The sequence below is a fragment of the Rhinoraja longicauda genome, chromosome 4 (genome assembly GCF_053455715.1).
Source record: "Rhinoraja longicauda isolate Sanriku21f chromosome 4, sRhiLon1.1, whole genome shotgun sequence".
In the NCBI taxonomy this organism is placed as follows: domain Eukaryota; kingdom Metazoa; phylum Chordata; class Chondrichthyes; order Rajiformes; family Arhynchobatidae; genus Rhinoraja; species Rhinoraja longicauda.
The window spans coordinates 77,678,622-77,698,320 of NC_135956.1; the positions used below are offsets into that span (position 1 = coordinate 77,678,622).

At 40.8% G+C, this 19,699-nt stretch overlaps 1 protein-coding gene across 15 annotated transcripts in view; it reads right to left on the reverse strand.

Moving 5' to 3' along the window:
- ncoa2 (nuclear receptor coactivator 2) overlaps window positions 1-15,233 on the reverse strand; it is a 244,572-nt gene extending 229,339 nt beyond the window's left edge. For 6 of the 15 annotated variants that reach the window (XM_078398133.1, XM_078398144.1, XM_078398146.1 and 3 more), the window contains exon 1: window positions 14,628-14,793. The gene's annotated coding sequence lies outside the window, so the exon portion shown is untranslated. Of the gene's footprint in view, window positions 1-12,167; window positions 12,191-13,928; window positions 13,949-14,070; window positions 14,086-14,627; window positions 14,794-15,019 lie in introns of those variants that run through there. The other 9 variants (XM_078398134.1, XM_078398129.1, XM_078398135.1 and 6 more) reach the window with 8 other exon arrangements.
- Between the last annotated feature and the right edge of the window lie 4,466 nt (window positions 15,234-19,699).

Sequence of the window (19,699 nt, forward strand, 5' to 3'; positions counted from 1 at the left end):
CGGTGCACAGTACCCGTTAGATTCCACAGCTGTGAACTGCACGAATTGAATTAGCTGTTACTGACTTTGACGGAGGCCTTAGTGAAACGACAGATGGTACAGAAAGTACATTAGAACTATTTTCCTAACATAGCATTTAGAGGGGGAAAAAACAGGAATTTTGATTAACTTGGGCTTTACAGATGTAGATTTATTTTAAGCGGCAACAAGCAAATATTTTGTACATCAAGACTTTGTTTCTCTAATCCTATTATTTCTGTTATTAGTGTACAATCTGCTATGCCACTAATTTAGTGTTATATTTACAACCAACTTCTAGGTTTACCAGAACAGTTATTCTCATGGGTATAGAAAATAAGTGCAGGAGTAGGCCATTCGGCCCTTTGAGCCAGCACCACCATTCAATATGATCGTGGCTGATCATCCAGAATCAGTAACCCGTTCCTGCTTTCTCCCCATATCCCTCGATTCCGTTAGCCCTGAGAGCGCTATCCAACTCTTTCTAGAATACATTCAGTGAATTGGCCTCCACTGCCTTCTGTGGCAGAGAATTCCAGATTCACAACTCTCTGGGTGAAAAGTTTTTCCTCATTTCAGTCCAAAATGCCTACCCCTTATTCATAATTAATTAATTAATTATGAATAAGGGGTAGGCATTTTGGACTGAAATGAGGAAAAACTTTTATATATATATACACACATACACACATACACACACATATATATACACACACATATTTATTTATTTATTTATCCCCACAGTGCTGTTAGCGGAGTGCCTGTCGCCTTTTGTTGGTCACAGATACCTGCAGGTATCTCTGCGGTAACCTGACATTCTAATTCCCCGAAGACATTTCCTATTAAGAAAGGATTGCACCATACAAGAAGAAAATACGTTCTAGTTTTGCACCTGTCATGCATTGTACACCTTCTTTCATCTGATCCTACTTTAACCATGAAATACAGATTTTGTGGTGCATCAAAATCAATAAATCCTTCCCAAACATTTTACTATTTTTAACTGATCCACCGACAGGAATATTCAAATACTCAAATTGTCAGCAACAGCTACTCCACATTTACTCCTTATTTAAATCACCTATTGTTCCCCACACTAAGACTGAAGTTAGTGTTAAAATGTCTTTCACACCTTTTTAGGTATTCCAGTTGTAGTTCCATTATAGTCGGCTTTTTTGTAAATATTCATCTATTTTAGGTTTAATAAACAAATGAGAATCAACAAATTAAAAATTGGTCAAAAAGATGATTCGAATTTGATATTATCCTCACGTTCGCCGACAACACCAATTGTTGGACGAATTAAAGATGGTGTTGAGTCAGAGTATAAAGGTGAGATTGATCGACAGACCATATGGTGCCAGCACAATAACCTGGCTCTCCATATCAGTAAGACCAAGGAATTGATTGTGGACCTTGGAGGAGGAAGGATGAGGACCCATAAACCTATCTATATCGACGGGATGAAAATGCAGAGTCAAAAGCTTCAAATTTCTGAGTGTGCATATTTCTGAAGATCTTTCCTGGACCCAGCACACTGATGCAATTGTAAAGAAAGCACATCAACACCTCTACTTCCCGAGAAGATTACAGAGATCCGGTTTGTCACTAATCAAGGTGTACAGTAGAGAGCATATTGACTGGTTGCATCATGGCCTGGTTCAGAAACTTGAATGCCCAGGAGCGAAGAAGACTTCAAAAGGTTGTGAACACTGCCCAGTCCATCACCGGCTCTGACCTCCTCACCATCAAAGGGATTTACTGGAGTCGCTGCCTCAAAAAGGCAGCCAACATCATCAGAGACCCACACCACCCCGTCCACACATTCATTTAACCCCTGCCATCAGGAAGGCGGAACAGGAGCCTGAAAACTGTAACGTCCAGGTTCAGGATCAGCTTCTTCCCTACTGCCATTAGGCTATTAAACACATCAAATAAGCTCTGAATTACATAGACTATTGTTATTATTACACTATTATTGTTTGTTATGTGTACGTATGTCAGCAACAGCTGACATGTGTACGTATGTGTGTGTACGTGTATGTGTATGTACGTATAAACACACTGAATTTTTTTTCTCATTTATTATATTGTTTACAGTGTATACCTACGTTTACATATTCTGTTGTGCTGTTGCATGTGAGAATTTCATTGTTCTATCTGGGACATATGACAATAAAACACTTGACATTGACAAAAATAGACAGGAAATATTGTAAAGGTTATATTCTGCAAAGTCTTGAAACATTCAGAAATGTTGTATCCCATTGAGAAATGGGGAGAGTGGAGAAGAATTCAAATGGGGAGAGTGGAGGAGATCAACCTAGTTATTAATGAATGCAAAATTAATCTAAATGGAATATTTAAATAAAGCATGGCTACCTTTCAGAGATATCAGCACGTCAGTCTAAAACTCCCGGTGAAAAACTATGTTCAGCAGCTGTACTTTTGGGGATCATATGCCTTGTCTGCATCAGTCCTGTTCCACAAGCTTTCGTGGAAGCAAACTCCCCATAAATTTTTCTTGCATAAAACTACAATTGCTCTTAAAATTATATGTTTGGACCGTATATTTAGAAAACTTACAAAGACAATAAGGCAAGTTACAGGAATTTGGTTCATATTCTGTTTTGAGTTATTTGCGTTGGCAGTAATCAGAAACTTTAATTGGTTTCACTAACCACCATTTATCATTATTATTGATTGCAGTGTGTGGGCATTGTGACAGAGCCACTATTTGGGTCACAAGAAGGTGTCGATGAGTCATCTTCTTGAACTGAAAAGTAGGTAGATCCAGCACTGATGAATTGAGATTTCCAGGATTTAGACCCAACAATCTATTTCCAAGTTTGTAACTTGGAGGACAATCTGCAGATGGGATTCCAATGTAATTGCTGTCTTTTTTCCCTCTTCGTGGAGGCTATTACTGTTGCAGTAGCCTTGGAGAGTATCTGCAGTGCCTTCTGTAAATATTATATGCTGCAGGCATGAGAGGGGGAACATTAAGGCTGATAGATGATTAAGAATGGTGCAATCTTGCACTTGAAGCATCTCGGTTTTTCTTTCCCACAGATTCTGAATGGCCTGCTAAATATTTCTAGTATTTCCAGCGTATATTACTAATTAGGGTTTTTGGGATTTGCTGTCAGTCTGCATACCCACTTTCACAAATATACTCCCAGGAATGATGTAATCTGCAAAAGGAGAGCAGTAAAGAAAGTGGGTCCCGAAGAAACATTTTGAATTTTAACAATGTCTCATTTGAGATATCAAGTCAGATTGTTAGCAAATTCCAATTTATTATGAACTTTTGTGCAAATGTTTAAAATCGGAAATAACCCGAAATTCATTCTAGAATTCTACAAATAGTTTGCTTGCAACTTCTTCCTCATGAAGTTAGCACAGTTAGCAATTTAGCTATTGACAGCCACAGGATTTATTCTGCTGTATGGGTATGGGCAAGCAGTTGTTTCCTGTGGCTCCATATCATCCTCAAAAGCAATGAACACAATTTATACTTAGAGTTCTTGTGCATTAAGTCTTGGCCAGTCTTGTGCTCAAGTTACTGGGCAATACATGGCAACTGGTAAACAATTGGCTCATTTCACAGGAAAATACTGGCAGGTCCATGTGGAACTGCTAGCATTCCCACTAGGGCCACTATGTACATGATTCTCCCACAAAATTCCTGAACCTATTGGATCCTCTTTGGCAACCTTTTGGGCAGAATTAGGTCGCACATGTGTACTGATGTACAGTGCAATCCTATGCTTTGCTTGCTATCCAAAACGATCAGAAATATTATACGTAAAAACAATCAAGCCAAATTCAAGCACAATAGGTAGAACAAAGGGAAAGATACAGCGTGCAGAATATAGCTCTCAGCACTGTCACACAGCGATTCCAGAGACAAAGTACAAGGTCTGCAATAAGGTAGAGGAGAATCGGACTTTACCCTAACTTATGGAAGAACCATTCAGAAGCCTAATAACAGAAGGGAAGAGTCTGGTAGTGCATGCTTTCAAGCTTCTGCAACTCCTATCCAATGGGAGCAGGAGGAATGACTAGGGTGAGAAAGGCCTTTGATTTTGTTGGCTGCATTTCACGGCAGCATGAAGTGATGTATTGGGCGAGATCCACCACTCTTGGCATGAAAAGGAAATTGTTTTAACCCAATCTATTAAATGTTTTTAGGTTGCAATCTGCAGAACAGATATGGGAGAAACAGCGGATGTTACACATTTGGATTTAAGAATATCACACAAGAGGTCAATACACAACATTAGTTTACATGGGATTGGGAGTAGATAAATGGCACAGCTTGAGCAGGGGGGAGAAAAATAGGAATTGGCCATTTTCAGAATGAGAGGTTGTGATTGGTGAGATGCTACATTGGCAGAGCGAAAACGTATTTTGTAAACAGCGAGAGATTGAAAGTTGTTTGTTTAAAGGGACCTACCTGGAAGTCCTTGTACAGGAAATTACTGAAATTTAGTATGCAGGCACAGAGACAGTTAGGAAGACAAATGGTACATAGATCTTTATTGCAAGAGGTTTTTAGTGCAAGCATTAGGATTCCTTACTGCAATTATATAGAGCCCTGGTGTGATCGCACCTCACTCTTTACCGATCTGATCCCCCAACCACCCCCCCCCCCCCACCAAAAGAATATCCAGAAAATGTACCAAGTGGTCATAGTGTCAAAATAAAGGATTAGCCATTCAGACAGAGATGAGAAGAAATCTCTTTAATATAGGGTAGTGCTCTACCTAAAACACAGCTGTTGAGGCTCAATCACTGAACAATGTTTTACTATTAAAGGAAACAAGAGATTTGGGGTTAGAACAGAATTGTCGCAGAGGTAAAATTCCTGTTATAACCCAACTGAATGTCCTTCTGCTTTTATTTATATATTTCTTCAACTCCAGTGACAGAGCATGAATTTAAGTGTAAGAAAATAACTGCAGATGCTGGTACTAATCGAAGGTATTTATTCACAAAATGCTGGAGTAACTCAGCAGGTCAGGCAGCATCTCAGGAGAGAAAGAATGGGTGACGTTTCGGGTCGAGACCCTTCTTCAGACTGAAGAAGGGTCTCGACCCGAAACGTCACCCATTCTTTCTCTCCTGAGATGCTGCCTGACCTGCTGAGTTACTCCAGCATTTTGTGAATAAATACCTTCGAGCATGAATTTAATGTAATTTTCCAGCAACTGCTTTGGGAAAATTGACTCATAAAACTAGTGTCAGGTTAAATCTGGTATAACAGGAGCTTTGCCATTAATTTCAATGGAAGGGAACATGTGAAAAGGATAAGGTAAATATTACTTGCATTTTCTTTCAATGCATACAACATAGAGCATAGAAATATAAGAAAATAACTGCAGATGCTGGTACAAATCGATTTATTCACAAAATGCTGAAGTAACTCAGCAGATCAGGCAGCATCTCGGGAGAGAAGGAATGGGTGACGTTTCGGGTCGAGACCAAAAGTACAGTACACTATGCAACGTATGTGTCCAACATAATGCCAAGATGAACTAATTTAAGCTGCCTGCACATGTTCCATATCGTCCCACAATCTCTGCATAGCCATAAACCCTCGTAAACATCATTATCGTATCTGCATTCACCCTGGTAGCATGTTCATGGCACCCATCATCCTCTGTTTAAAGAACTTGCTCCACACATCTCCTTGAAACTTTGCCCCCCTGTTTAAATGTTCCAGGCAAAGCCAATACGTGTAAGAACGGAGGTAGATAATCCAGGCTACAAAATCATGTCAGTGAACGTAATTCCCCATTAGAAAGGGCTGGATTGGGGAATTGCTTCTATATTTTCTTCTTCTTACTAAATGCTGATGCAAACCAATAATTATAATTCTCTAAATTAATAAATAAAAGCTTTAGTCACCCAAAAAAACAAGCTGTCTAATTAACATAACATATTAAAACACTAAACTACACGCAAGTTATAGTGTCTGCAATTTTGAGTCGAAGGCCGTGGCTTATACTTAGTCTGTTGATCTCTGCAATTGCAGAGGACTGTACCTTAACCCGAAGAGGGAGGCAGGATGTAGTTGTGGAGAAAATATTTATTAGCCCAATTTCCTGCTAAAAAACAGTCTGGTAGGCCATTTATAAATAAATGACCTGCTAATATTAAAGTCCCAAAGAAGAGGAGCCATTTGGTTAAAGTACTATATTTTTAAGTGAACAGACAACTCATCAAACACCATTTACTGTTAAAACTATATCTATCACAACATCATTCTAAGCAGAATGCAGATACCACATTGAGCAACAGCAAGTTGGCAGTCAAGCTACCTGTAATCACAATTACACAACAAGATTCATATGGATTGCAGTTTCAGTTGTGAGTAATCTAAGTAATAAGTCACATAACAATAGATTGCAATTCCACTGAAATTGTTTAGCACACATGAGTCAAAAGCAAGAATGAAGGCAAATGTTGTTTTTGTCTTGCCTTCAATTCCCAATTAACCAAATTGAATTTTACTCACAATCATTCATGCGAGGCTTTCTGCAACAGCCAGATTTGTACAAGTGAGGAGCTCGGCCAATTATGTAATACAATGAGCAATCTCCATCAATGCTTGAAGATTCTATGATCCAGTTTATCATATCAACAATACCAAAGAAATAAAGTAAGAAGAAAAATGTTCAAATTAAGTGCACAACTATAAAATCTGTGAACACAAGAGGTTGTAATGCTGAAGCAACTTCCACTCTCCCTCTCCACCCCACCCCCACACACTTGTTCTCACTCTTGGTTTCTCAAACAGAACTCCCAAACTCAACAACAATTCACTCCTCACACAAATCTTGACAGCCAAGGCTTTTTTGACCAAGCTGCAATGCAAAAGCATTGTGTCAGAATGTATCATCAACCACAGAAATGGACAGATGGCAATCAGGTGTAGGATTAATAATCATTTGTCCCCATCCCCATCACAATCCAAGAAACCAAATAAATTTACAAAATTCGTACCACCATACCAACTTGGTCAGTTAAAAAAAAAAGACTATGCCTCAACAGTTCACTGTTCGGCTGATAAGTACTGTATCCACTCACCACAAAGTCATCCCATTCAAATGTATTTCAAAGAACAAACAACTCACATGTACAAAACATTCCTGATTTCAGACTACAAAAATGTATTTTATTTCAATTAATTATATTCAGGCATCACACTGCACACACACATGCATGCAAAGCAAAATTCTACAAACAGAATTAGACGAATGACCACTTAATTTTAAAGACAAATTAAGTAGTTATTCATCTTTTTTTGTGTGTAGAATTTTGCTGTATGTTTGTAATGGGTGCGTGATAAATGCTATTTAGACACTGGGAAATCAACTCTAATCATTTTTGTTAGGGCATATTTTAAATCCATCTCACTGTTTTACATTTCATGCAAAAGACAACAACTCCAATAATCCATCACTAATCTGAACTGTCAGCCAAGAGCAAGTATTCAAATCCTGTTGGGAGTTTCAAGCCCACAAATTTCTGATTTGGGCTACCACCAGGACAAAGTTGTTACTTTTATGATTTAGGAGTCTATTTTGTAAACAACAAACAACTTTAGAAAAAATATGCATCACCAGGTGTAGTATTTCAATGCAACTTCCAAGAAAATCTACAGTACAAAATACAGTGGTAATACTGATACTATCTTAAAATAAGTGTGCCAGTGATTAGACGAGTTGGTAACAGATGATCACTCCATTTATCTGCAGTTTCAAATGCAATCTACATGTGAAATATCCACACATCGATTCCTTGCTATTTCCATTTTTCAAATAAATCAATAAATGGAGATTGCATCATTTATTTTTGGACCACAAAAAGTGTATCAATCATAAGCAAAGGCAGTAAGACGATCATACTTGTAAATTAGTATGGAATGACTCTAAATCTAGTTCGGAATTTTCACATCAAGTGTTAAAAACACTACTGTATACCACATTTAATTTGGTTGGGAATTACATTTAGCCACTGAAAAATGCTGCAATTGACCATGAATGATGAACACAGACTGGTCAAATAAAACTGTGGAATATTTTAAATTCAAGATTGAGTTCTAGAATGCAAGACTTCCTCACGCTTTCAGTTTTGCCATACTATTTGCTCCCCAAGGGTCAGATATTCTTCAATGAAAGAACTCTCACTGCTAAATCACCAGATTGCAGATTCAAAAACTATTCAGCCCCAGAACACAAATTTAAAATAAAGATTTAACAAGCCAGTCCAGCTGTAAGGGGCTGCACGGTAGCGCAGCAGTAGAATTGCCGCCTTACAGCGTTTGCAGCGCCGGAGACCCGGGTTCGATCCAGACTACGGGTGCTGCGTGTACAGAGTTTGTACATTCTCCCCGTGGGTTTTCTCCGAGATCTTCGGTTTCCTCCTACACTCCAAAGAAGTGCAGGTTTGTAGGTTAATTGGGTTGGTACAAGTGTAAATTGTCCCGAGTATGTATAGGATAGTGTTAATGTGTGGGGATCGTTGGTCGGTGCGGACCCGGTGGGCCAAAGGGCCTGTTTCCGCACTGTATCGCTAAACTAAACTGCTGTGAGTGCTATCTCCATTCTTAGTCACGTGTGTGACCAAAAAATGTGAAAAATTGTGGAATACATCTCTTCTAATTCTGAAAGCATTATAGGTATATTGTTTTGTACTGTATATATGATTTGTATGTCAAAGTTTATCAAGTGAAATTTTTATACTTTTAGCTGACAATGTTTGTTTAGGGTAAGAGATCAAATATGACTGGTCACGTGTGGCCCTTTGGATAAATGGCCCTTTGGATAAATGCCCTACAGTTCAGTAAATATTAGCTAACTGTATTTTCTCCCATAAATGAATTCAAAACAAACAGATCTAAAATTAGAGCACAAGTTTAATAAACTGGACATGTATTAGTGGAGCTATGTGTAGTATGTTAGTAGGAATTATTTCAGTGTTTGCACCTGGCTCCAATAATCTCAAATAAATATGTTAAAATGGCAAGCAACACTGGTCATAATTATGGGCATTCTGAAGGAAAAAAATCCAGGAAAATCAGATTTGAAAGACCACAAAACATGCTATGGAAAAGCAACAATTGACCATGGATGAAAGCTTGAAAATCGAACAAACAGAAAAGCCCTGTATGCTTAGAGTTCAAACATAAATACAATTCATATTTGATTTAGTTGCAGCATGAGAAAAAAAGTTACGGAACATTACTGCAATAATGTCACATAAAAGCATCTTTTACCAATAAATTGGTTTCAAGCATACAAGTTGCATCCGTGCAACAATTATTTTCCTTAGATGCGGTATTCAAATCAACCAGCAAGCCCAGCATTTATTGCCCATTCTGAGAGACTGGAGGGTTGGGAGGGGAAGTAATTTTTGGAAAGGATTTGCCAAAGCTATGGGTAATTCACCATGAGGCAAAGGAAGAAAAAGTAGCAGGGACACACACACAAAGCAACATTATCAGAGCCCTTGAAACACATCTACTGCATTGATTCATCACAGTGCAACATCCCAAGTGGAAAGAATAATAACATTTCATTTCTAGTAATTCAAATGGATATAAATAGCGCAGCTCCAAAATTAATTCCTTCAATTAGTGGCACGGCAGCCTAAATGAAGCACTACTTTAGTATGTGCACAAAGCTAATTTCAGACTCAAAGAGCACAAGACATTAAATTAAAAATATGAAGAATTGTTTAAAAAGAAAAATTGAAGACATTTCTCAAATATTACTTATACTAAAAGTATCAAAACAGCACCAATTAGTAAGTTAAAGCATGACAGCATAAAAGTCCAGGAAATAGAGTGTGGAAAATTCAAAACTGAGGAACACCCAAAAACTGATGATGTGCAAAAGGTACCAGAGTTGTGAAATAAGGTGTCCATCAATCAGTACATTAGTTTAGTAATCTGATTAGTCATTCAGACTCCTGGATTTTTGAAACAGAAAATATATTCAATGTCTTGACAGCAGAGGATTCTAAAATCTTTTTTTTTTAATCTATATTAAAAAATGATGGCACAAATAAGAGTAATAAAAGTCTGACGGATTTCCGTACAGAATCCAATTAGTTCACTGGTGTTTCTATTATTTTCAACCAGTCAAGCCTATCAACACGATTGACTCCAAATTCTCTTCTTAAGTGGCCAAGCAACTCGTTATATCAAGCACATTCCCAAGTCAACTATAATTGGGCAATAAATGCCGTGCCATTAACAACCACTTCCTAAAAATTATATATTTTTGTAAAATGCAAAACAGAAACAGAAACAGGCCATTTCACTCCTTGAACTTGGCCCATTTTTCTCTTCGGCAGCAAACTAACCGAACATCGAACATCGTTGGATACAACTTTCTAAGTAACAAATGCAGGAGCAAATTGGAGATAGTCCATTTCTTTTTGGACTAAGCCAGAGAAGGACACAAAGTGGCATTTAACCATTTACCCGAATTAATAGGGAGGTAGTACCTCAGAACAAGGAAGTAACAGAATTGTGAAGTGCTAGAAAAAAAAGTCAGCGTTGAGAGCAAAAAGTGATGGTGAAAAACAATTGGTCAGCCTTTTGAAAGCCCAGCAGAAATATTTCTAAAGTAGCTTTAAGCTGGCAATTTACCATTTAATTTTTTGGAATGGACTGGGGAGATTGTAACACAGTGAATCTTAGTAATATCCACGGCAGAGGGATGACGGAGCTCATACTCAGAAGAAAGAATTGCACCTTCCAGTTACAGATGCCAAGAAATCTTTGTACAGCTAATGAGTGGCAAGCAACATTAATACGGCAGAAGTACCATCCAACAACCATCACCAACAAGTGTAACCATCTGACCTTGATGGTCAAGAGCATAAGCATCAGCAAGTCCCCTATATCACCACCATCCGAGGAGTCACCATTTAGCAAGCAAACACAATGATAGCGTAGCAGGTACTGTGGTAACAGAACCAGTTTAGAGGCTGCGTATCGTTCAGCAAGTAACTCTATCCCAATTGTGCCCATGAATATGATGGAATAGTCAGCACTTACATGGACGACTACTGTTGCAAAACTCTCAAGGGGCTCAACACCATCCAGGACAAAGCAGCTCACTCAACTAGCACCCCATGTACCCCTCTAAACATTAATTCCTTACACCACCAGTATACAGGGTCTGCAATGTGTACCATCTACAGATGTATTGGAGTCATTCAACTAGGCAAAGTGAACACTCCCAGTTGCAAATTTCTGTCCAAGTCATATCCTAATTTGCCCTAGAAATGAGCTGTCAGTGCTTCATCCGAGCACTCATTGTGAGAGTACGTTCACCAGGAAAACGGTGTTTTCTAACACATTAGGAAAGGGAATAAATGCTGGCTCCATCAACAACATACAGACACTGTGTACTAGTGGTGTTAGGCATGAATAAACACAGAAACATCAACACTACAAAAAAATTATCCTGATTAAATCACCAATTTCTGTTTCGTCTTACAACCGAGAAAATGTATTATATTATAACTCACCATTGGATCTCTTCCATGGAATAAAATGCGGGCAAAAAATAATTTAAAAATGGACCCTATCAAATATAGCAGGCAATGAGAGGTATGCAATATCAGTTTTGGATAGATCGCCTAACACAATGAAATAACATCAATTAAACTGACAAGCAAATTATGCCAGTTTGGGATCACTGTTACAACTGAAATCCAAATTATTTTTAGGTTCAGGAAAACGATGTACGGTATTTGTCAGAAGTGGAAATAATAAGCATTCACGGATCCTGCAGCTGAATACATACATCTGCAGACCCAAACGAATCAGAACTTTTGAGAAAGTTTGCTCTTTCGCAATAATTCAATCCTCCTGAATGCAAAACACAATGAAAAAGAAGAAAAAAAACCCAGTGGTTTGCAATCACGGAGCACGGAAAGTCCTGCAGCTCCAGAGTGTCGTTCTACTTCTTGTTTCTGAACGTTTTGGCGAGAAATTAATCCGAAAGAAATCACGCAAATAACCCGATGACAAAATGAAAAGTGGTGCCTGGTGTGCATCAGGGCAAAGGGGGTAGGGGGAGGTTAACTCCGCCTTGTGCAAATCAACAGAGGGGAGTTCTTACTTTGCACCTCAAAAGCCGCAGCCATGCTGTGGTGGATGCGCCAAGTAGCTCCCACTGCCACTGGTCTTCCTTCAGTCAGCGTCCTGTCGGAGAAGCCAGTGGCAAGGCGGGCGGGGGTGGGGGGGGAGAGAGAGAGGACATGACATGGCATCCCATCCCATCCAGTCGGCAGCTGTAGTCCATTTCTCGCTTTCCAGTCCGCGCCGTTAAGGCCCGAAAGAGCAACCTGGACTACAACTCCCGAGAGACACCGCGGGTGAGTCGCTCGGCCCACGCGTGCGCAGTGCGCCACACTTGATGTTTATCATTACAGTTGGTGAGCCGCATGGCGCAACCTAATTTTAAAGATCGACACAGAATGCTGGAGTAACTCAGCGGGTCAGGCAGCATCTGGGGAGAGGAGGAATCGGGGACATTTGGGTCGAGACCCTCCTTCAGACTGAGAGTCAGGGGAGAGGGAGACACTGAGATATATGTTGAAGGACTAAGGTGAGAAAACGACAGATCAAAAGCAGACGGTGAACAATGAAATGTAGAATGGTTCTTACATTGTTGGCTATATGGGGAAGGTGACAAGGAGGCATACAAACAGTAACATTCATCAGGAGGACCAGTGGAACCAGTGCGTGGAGGAAGGAACTGCAAATGCTGGTTTACACCAAAGATAGACACAAAATACTGGAGTAACTCAGCGGGTCAGGCAGCGTCTGTGGAGAGGAGGCATCGGGGACATTTGGGTCGAGACCCTCCTTCAGACTGAGAGTCAGGGGAGAGGGAGAACCTGAGATATATGTTGAAGGACTAAGGTGAGAAAACGACAGATCAAAAGCAGACGGTGATCAATGAAATGTAGAATGGTTCTTACATTGTTGGCTATGGGGAAGGTGACAAACAGTAACATTCATCAGGAGGACAGTGGCGGAAGGAACTGCAGATGCTGGTTTACACCAAAGATAGACACAAAATACTGGAGTAACTCAGCGGGTCAGGCAGCATCTGTGGTGAGAAGGAATGGGTGACGTTTCGGGTCGAGCCCCCTCCTCAGACTGAGATGCAGGGGAGAGGGAGACTAGAGATATGAAAGGTGTGGAGCGGATAGATCAAAGCAGACAATGTGCAAGGAAAAGTAGAATGGTTGACAACGAGGCATATACAAACTAAAGTTAATCAGGAGAACTAGGTTGGGGAGCGACAGAGAGAAGGAAAGTAAGAGATATAAGAAGATAACTGCAGATGCTGGTACAAATCGAAGGTTTTTATTCGCAAAATGCTGGAGTAACTCAGCAGGTCAGGCAGCATCTCGGGAGAGAAGGAATGGGTGACGTTTCGGGTCGAGAAGGTCTGAAGAAGGGTCTCGACCCGAAACGTCACCCATTCCTTCTCTCCCGAGATGCTGCCTGACCTGCTGAGTTACTCCAGCATTTTGTGAAGGAAAGTAAGAGATGCTTGGTTCAAGAAATCAATATTAATACCGCTGGGGTTGTAAGCTGCCCACGCGAAATATGAGGTGCTGTTCCTCCAATTTGCAAGTGGCCTCACACTGACAGTGAGTGGAGGAGACCCAGGCCAGGACAGAAAGGTCAGGTTGGGAAGGGGAGGGAGACGGGGAGTTAGTGTTTAGCAACCAGGAGATCACATAACCCCAGGCGGAATGAACGGAAGTATTCAGCGCAACAATCGCCCAGTCTCACCGATATACAGGAGTCCACACTTGGAACAGCAGATGGGGTTGCAGGAGGTTCAAGCGACCCCCTGCCTCACCTGAAAGGACTGTCGGTATTCTCGGACGGAGGAAGAGGACGCAGGAGACAGGTGTTGCATCTCCTGCGGTTGGTTGTAAGGGAAGGTACCTGGGGAGGGGGTGGTTTGGGTGGGAAGGGATGATTTAGTGGAGAGTCCCAACCTCAGCCGAGGAGAGCCTGTGTTGGATACAGTGGCTGTCCTTCAGAACGGGCGAAGCTCCGGCCGCGTCAATCAATGGCGCTTCCCTTCAAGTTCGGTTGAAAATCGAATACAAAGCTCGCATGTTTGGTGAAATAGTATTAAAGAAAGCGGCGCCTTTCGGCAGCGGCTGCAGACAACGCCAAGCCGACGCGGGTAGGTAGGGCCCACCCAGCCGCTACTGAATACTCTCAGTACTCCGAATACTCTTAGCACCCCCCCCCCCCCGGGCCCCGAGTAACACTGCTGCTGCTGCTGCTGCCTCCGGCACTCGCATGGGAAAAAAAAACACACGGACTTGGTGGGGTCGGGACGAAGTTGCGGGAGCGGTTGCCCGGCCGTGAGCGCCCACACACAGCACAGGGGAGGGGGGCTACAGCCTCGGCTGCCCCCCTCCACCGTCCCTACAGACCCACCGCCGTCTCGGCTCCGGGCTGAGGCAGCCGCCAAAAGCAGCAGAGACGGGCAGACCGAGTCCGTGCCTCCGAGATAAGTGTGGGAGGGGGGCGGTCTACTCACCGGCTCGACGGAACTGGAGGTGTTGGGAGGGAGGGAGGGAGGTGTCGGGGGTTCAACAGGGGAGGCGATCCACCAGCCTGACCTTCGCTTCTGAAGACGGCCTCTCCGAGCTGTCCGCCATGTTGCTCCTTGTGTATTTAAATGGCAACCGCCCACAATCGAGGGAGGCGAGCGGAGGGAGGGAGGGAGTGTGTGTGAGAGAGAGAGAGAGAGAGAGAGCGAGAGAGAGAGGGGGGGGGGGGGAGAGAGGGAGGGAGGGTCGGGCGGAGGTGGGCCCACTGTGCCAGGCTGCGATCTGCCAAGGCACCCATCCTGTCATGTCCGTGCAGCTGGAAGTTACCACAATTAATTATCTTACACACACACAAGCCAGCAGTAATGTCAAAACAGACCTGTTACCTCCTTCTTGAAGTCAAGCGTGCAAAAAACTAAAAGTCTCCCAAACTAAGAGCCGAGATTCACGACACACCTCGGGGCTGCGTTGCAAGCGTGGATTTTCATCGCTGCGGCTCGAGATTTCTCAGTCAGTGCAGTGGAATCGGGAAATAAGTGGCTTGCCGGATTTAATTCGATCGAAATAGCGATATAACGATCAACAACAGGGTTTCAGCGTGTCAAAAAGAATCTTGCTTTTCGGCAGGGGGTGGGTGGTGAAGTTTGGGGAGGGTGCTGCGCGGAGTTCACAGCCTGGGCAGCTGCCAGTTGTGGGAGGAAATGAAAGTGGAAGCTCAAGGAGCTGGAAGCGGAGGAACGGAGTGCACAGGCTTGGAGAAGGTTGCAGTGATAAGGACGGGTTAAGGCTCTGAGGAGATGTAAATAAAACTTTCCCCTGACACTCCGTCTGAAGCAGGGTCTCGACCCGAAACGTCACCTATTCCTTTTCTCCGGAGATGATGTCTGACCCGCTGAGTTGCTCCAGCTTTTGTGTCTATCTTCGGTCTAAACCAGCATCTGCAGTTCCTTCCTACACAAAGCTTTGTTTATTCGCATTTTAAATCTATCGTGTCTTTTGGGAATAAAGACTGTTCGTGTCTTTTTAGGGGCAACGTTTATTAGTACTCCGGATTTACAGGTTTACAAATATCGATAAATTAAAAGATTCAGGATTTAAAAGGCGGGTATAATAGGATTATTTATCGTTCTTATTACAAATTGGCTTTAAAGAAGATCTAGAGTTATTTGTTGAATTTCCAGCGCACTATTTGTTATAGCTAAGGGCGTAATTGGCAATTTAGGGGCAAAAAGCAGGGTATTGTACAAGAGACCAAGTTGGAGGAATGTGATATGCTAGAAATTGTGGGTGGGAGCAATATTGTATGGTTGCAGAAATATGAAAAGTTGCTCCCGGGGATGCATTTATTTCGAGGAATTGGGGTACCCAGAGAAGATGTAGATCATCAAGGACAGAGTGGAGAGAAAGAATGGATGCTGCATGATCTGCTATCTCCATCATTTTCTGTTTTTACTTACATTTTCCAGCACCTGTGTTTTTTGGTTGTTTTTAGAAATGTAAAAGAAATTTCGACATAAAAGAAATTCCTATCCAAAATATCCAAGTGTTGCCTGGTAAAAAGTTAATGAGAATTCAGTAAATTACATTCAGAAAAAGAGGCATCTCAACCATTACAGAGGCAAACTAGAAAATAAAGTACAGATGCTGAAATTCTGAATTAAAAACAGAAAATGCTGCAAACACTTAGCTGGTCAGGCAGCACCCATAGAAAAATAAACAATTAATGTTTCACGTCCAGGTACTTAAACTAGCTTATTTATTCCCCTTTTCCAGTTTTGAGTAAGAGTCCTGGACCGTAACATCAATACTGTTTCTCTTTACACAGATGCTTCTGAGTATTTTCAGCATTTTCTGTTTTTATTACATGGGCATATTCCTGCTGTATGTTCCCGCATAGCCAGTAGATTAACTTGATTCATGTTAACTACAGGTTTGTGTAACATGGGTTCTGATGTGGATGATGTGACAACTATTGGTGGTTAGGACGGGAAGTATTAAGAAGAAGCAAGAGGTAGTTTAAAATAGAATCAGATAATGGTTATAAATAGGCCAGATAGCAGTTTGAAGGCTACCCTGGTTCCCCAGTTATTGTACCAAGAGAACAATATGGTACATAGAGTCATAGAGCTTTATAGTATGGAAACAGGCCCTTTAGCCCGCCTTGTCCACACCAACCAAGTTGCCATGTTAGGTTAGTCCCATTTGCCTGCATTTTGTCCATATCCCTCTAAACCTTCCTATCCATATATCTGTCTAGATGTATTTTTAAAGTCATTATATAAAATAGAATTTAGGATGCAAGTAATTTTGTGGTATGTTCTTTCGAGCCCATGACTGTCTTAAGATATTTGCAGATGCTGAGGTGCAAAATCACAAATTGAGAGGCTTCAGTGTTGAGCCACATATGTCTCTTATATAGTTCTGATTCATGTTTTTTTAAACGTGTTCATTTGCTGTATGTGCAGTGACCATCTGCTCTGGGTTCAGAGAACAAAATGATGAGTTTTAAATGGAGAGATAAATTGTTAAGTATTACTAAATGTAAATATAGCAGTTCATGATTACCGAAAAGACATCCTGAAATCAAAAGCAGTAAGTGAAAGAAAAAACCCCAGCAATTAACAGAGTCATTATGAAAATGATTAGACAGAAGAAGAGAACAAGTGCTGACCAAGAGCGAAAGCAACACTGAATAATGACAAATCAACATATCATTTGAGACTGATAGGTAAAGGGATTCCAAAAAATACTATAGATAAATGGTAGCAATCATTATAATAAAATAGAGGACTTCCTTACTTCTGAGGAGGTGAAAATACCAGATGTGACAAGGATTGATCTATTTATGTTAAGCAGGTACATTCATATCATAAAACAATCTGGAAACAAAGGAAAGGCAAAATGCTGGAGTAACTCAGCAGGTCAGGCAACATCCCAGGAGAACATGGATAGGTGACGTTTTGGATAGGGACCCTTCTTCAGACTGATTGCAGGGGTGGGGAGACAGAAAGCTAGCAGAGTGGAGGGATGGGACAGAGCATGGCAGAGCAAATGCGCTAAGGAAACTGGATTGGACAACACTTGCATATTTTGGATAAGAATTTATTTTATGTGGAATATGGCAACTATTAATCTAAGGGCAAACAAAAATGCAGGTACTGAAAAACGTAAGTAAAACAGAAAGTGCTGGAGATTTTCAGTAGGTCAGGCAACATCTATGAAAAAGAAACAGTTGATGGTGTTTCTTCAGTTCTTAATCTAGTCAGATTTCTTTACTGTGGAAAGGATTAACATAAGGAGTCGGCAATTATTATTATCTCACTGTGTCAAGCGGAGAAGTGAGGTGAAGAATTTTGTTATTAAGAAAAGGATGTGTACATTTGAACAGATGCACTCATTTTGTCTGACATCAAAACTGCATTAGGCAATTTATGTAAACTAAAATAATGTTCAAAAATTGATGTTGGACTAAATATTGCAGTGTATAAACAATTTATGATGGCAAGATTTAATTTTGAAAAGACGGATATGGGATTGAGTTACAGAAATCAAGAGTGTGCCACATCTAAAGTATTGCAATTCTGGTCATCATACTCCAGCCAAGGTATGCAGCCACTGGAAGCAATGTAGAAAAAAATAGCTGAACTGCTTCTAATGTTAAGATTTTCTAAACTAAAAGGACAGATGAAAGAGTCTCGGCTTGTTTACACTAAAGAGTGGGCTTGAGAGGCATTCAAGATAAATATTGAACTGGTAATATTTTCAAAGGAGTCACAAACTCCTGAATGAACTCTAGAAACGAGAGATACATTGAATTTAACAAATTTCCACAGAAGGTGATGAATATTTGGGAGTAGATATTGCAAGATAATGAAGAATTAAGCAATAGTTTTGAACTGTTGGTGGATTCTGAAGTGATACCATTCTTGTACTTTCCTGTATTCTTTATGAGAGAACAATAGGAATAAAGTAAAGGAAAATGCATTATCAAGTAGAAAGAGAAGCCTCTACTGCATATTCATGCATTATTTAACGTTAAAAAACAATTATTTCATTAGCAGTGAGGGAAAAGGTAAATGTCAGCAATAACTGAGGCACAAGGAGAAATTTTCAAAGATACTTCTATCGATCATGTAATGTAGAGACCCATTGAGACTGCTGAAACAAATAAATTGATCCCCTCTGAATACAATTAAGAATTTCTGCTGTGTTACGCTCTGCCCTTGAACAGAAACAATGGGGTCTTATTACTGAATTGTTCATGTTAGATCTGTGCCATTCCCACTAAATTCGTCTATTCAAAATATAGTGAACCATAACAATTGGTATATTCCCAGGGAGAACTGTTAGGATGAAGATGGTTGGAATAATGTAGAAAGCTTCCATTTGACTAAAGCAAAACTCTTATAATATTAGAGAAAAATAGTGGTGCTACAGGTGTGGAGGACTGTTTTCCATGTGAAAAGAGATGCTATGCATGGGTAAAGAAGCCACACAACAGTATACTTTTTTTTACATGAGCAGATATGTGGTACGTGATCATCTCTCTTTTACATGAGTGGGGTCATGTGCCCACCTCACTCATACTCCATTGAAAATGTCCAGTAGTGTGAACTCCCCAAGGATAAAAGCATCCTGTTAGCTTTTGAGAAACATCATAAACTATTTCTCATGATTCACATAAATCTGGACATTTAGGGAATGCAAACCCTTTCTATAATGAGAAGAATCTGGCTTATTCAGTAGAACACTATGGACAGTGACTACAGTTGGTGACTGCCTGAATTTATCAGAAGCCGGAATGCTGACAAATCTCAGTATCTAAGATGCAGCAGTCATATTTCTGTGAATACAGCACCTCGGTGTTCTCACTAATAGTGAATTTAGCAGCAACCCAAGAAATAAGGCAGAGATCGGTGGCAGCCACTTGCAATAATCCAATGGCCAAGAAGTTAAGAATGACTAAAACTTTCACTTCCATCGGGAAATCTAGGCATCGGTAACATCCTCAATATTTCTGTGCCTCCTGGTCAGTGTTCTTCAACCCTTCAACTCATCT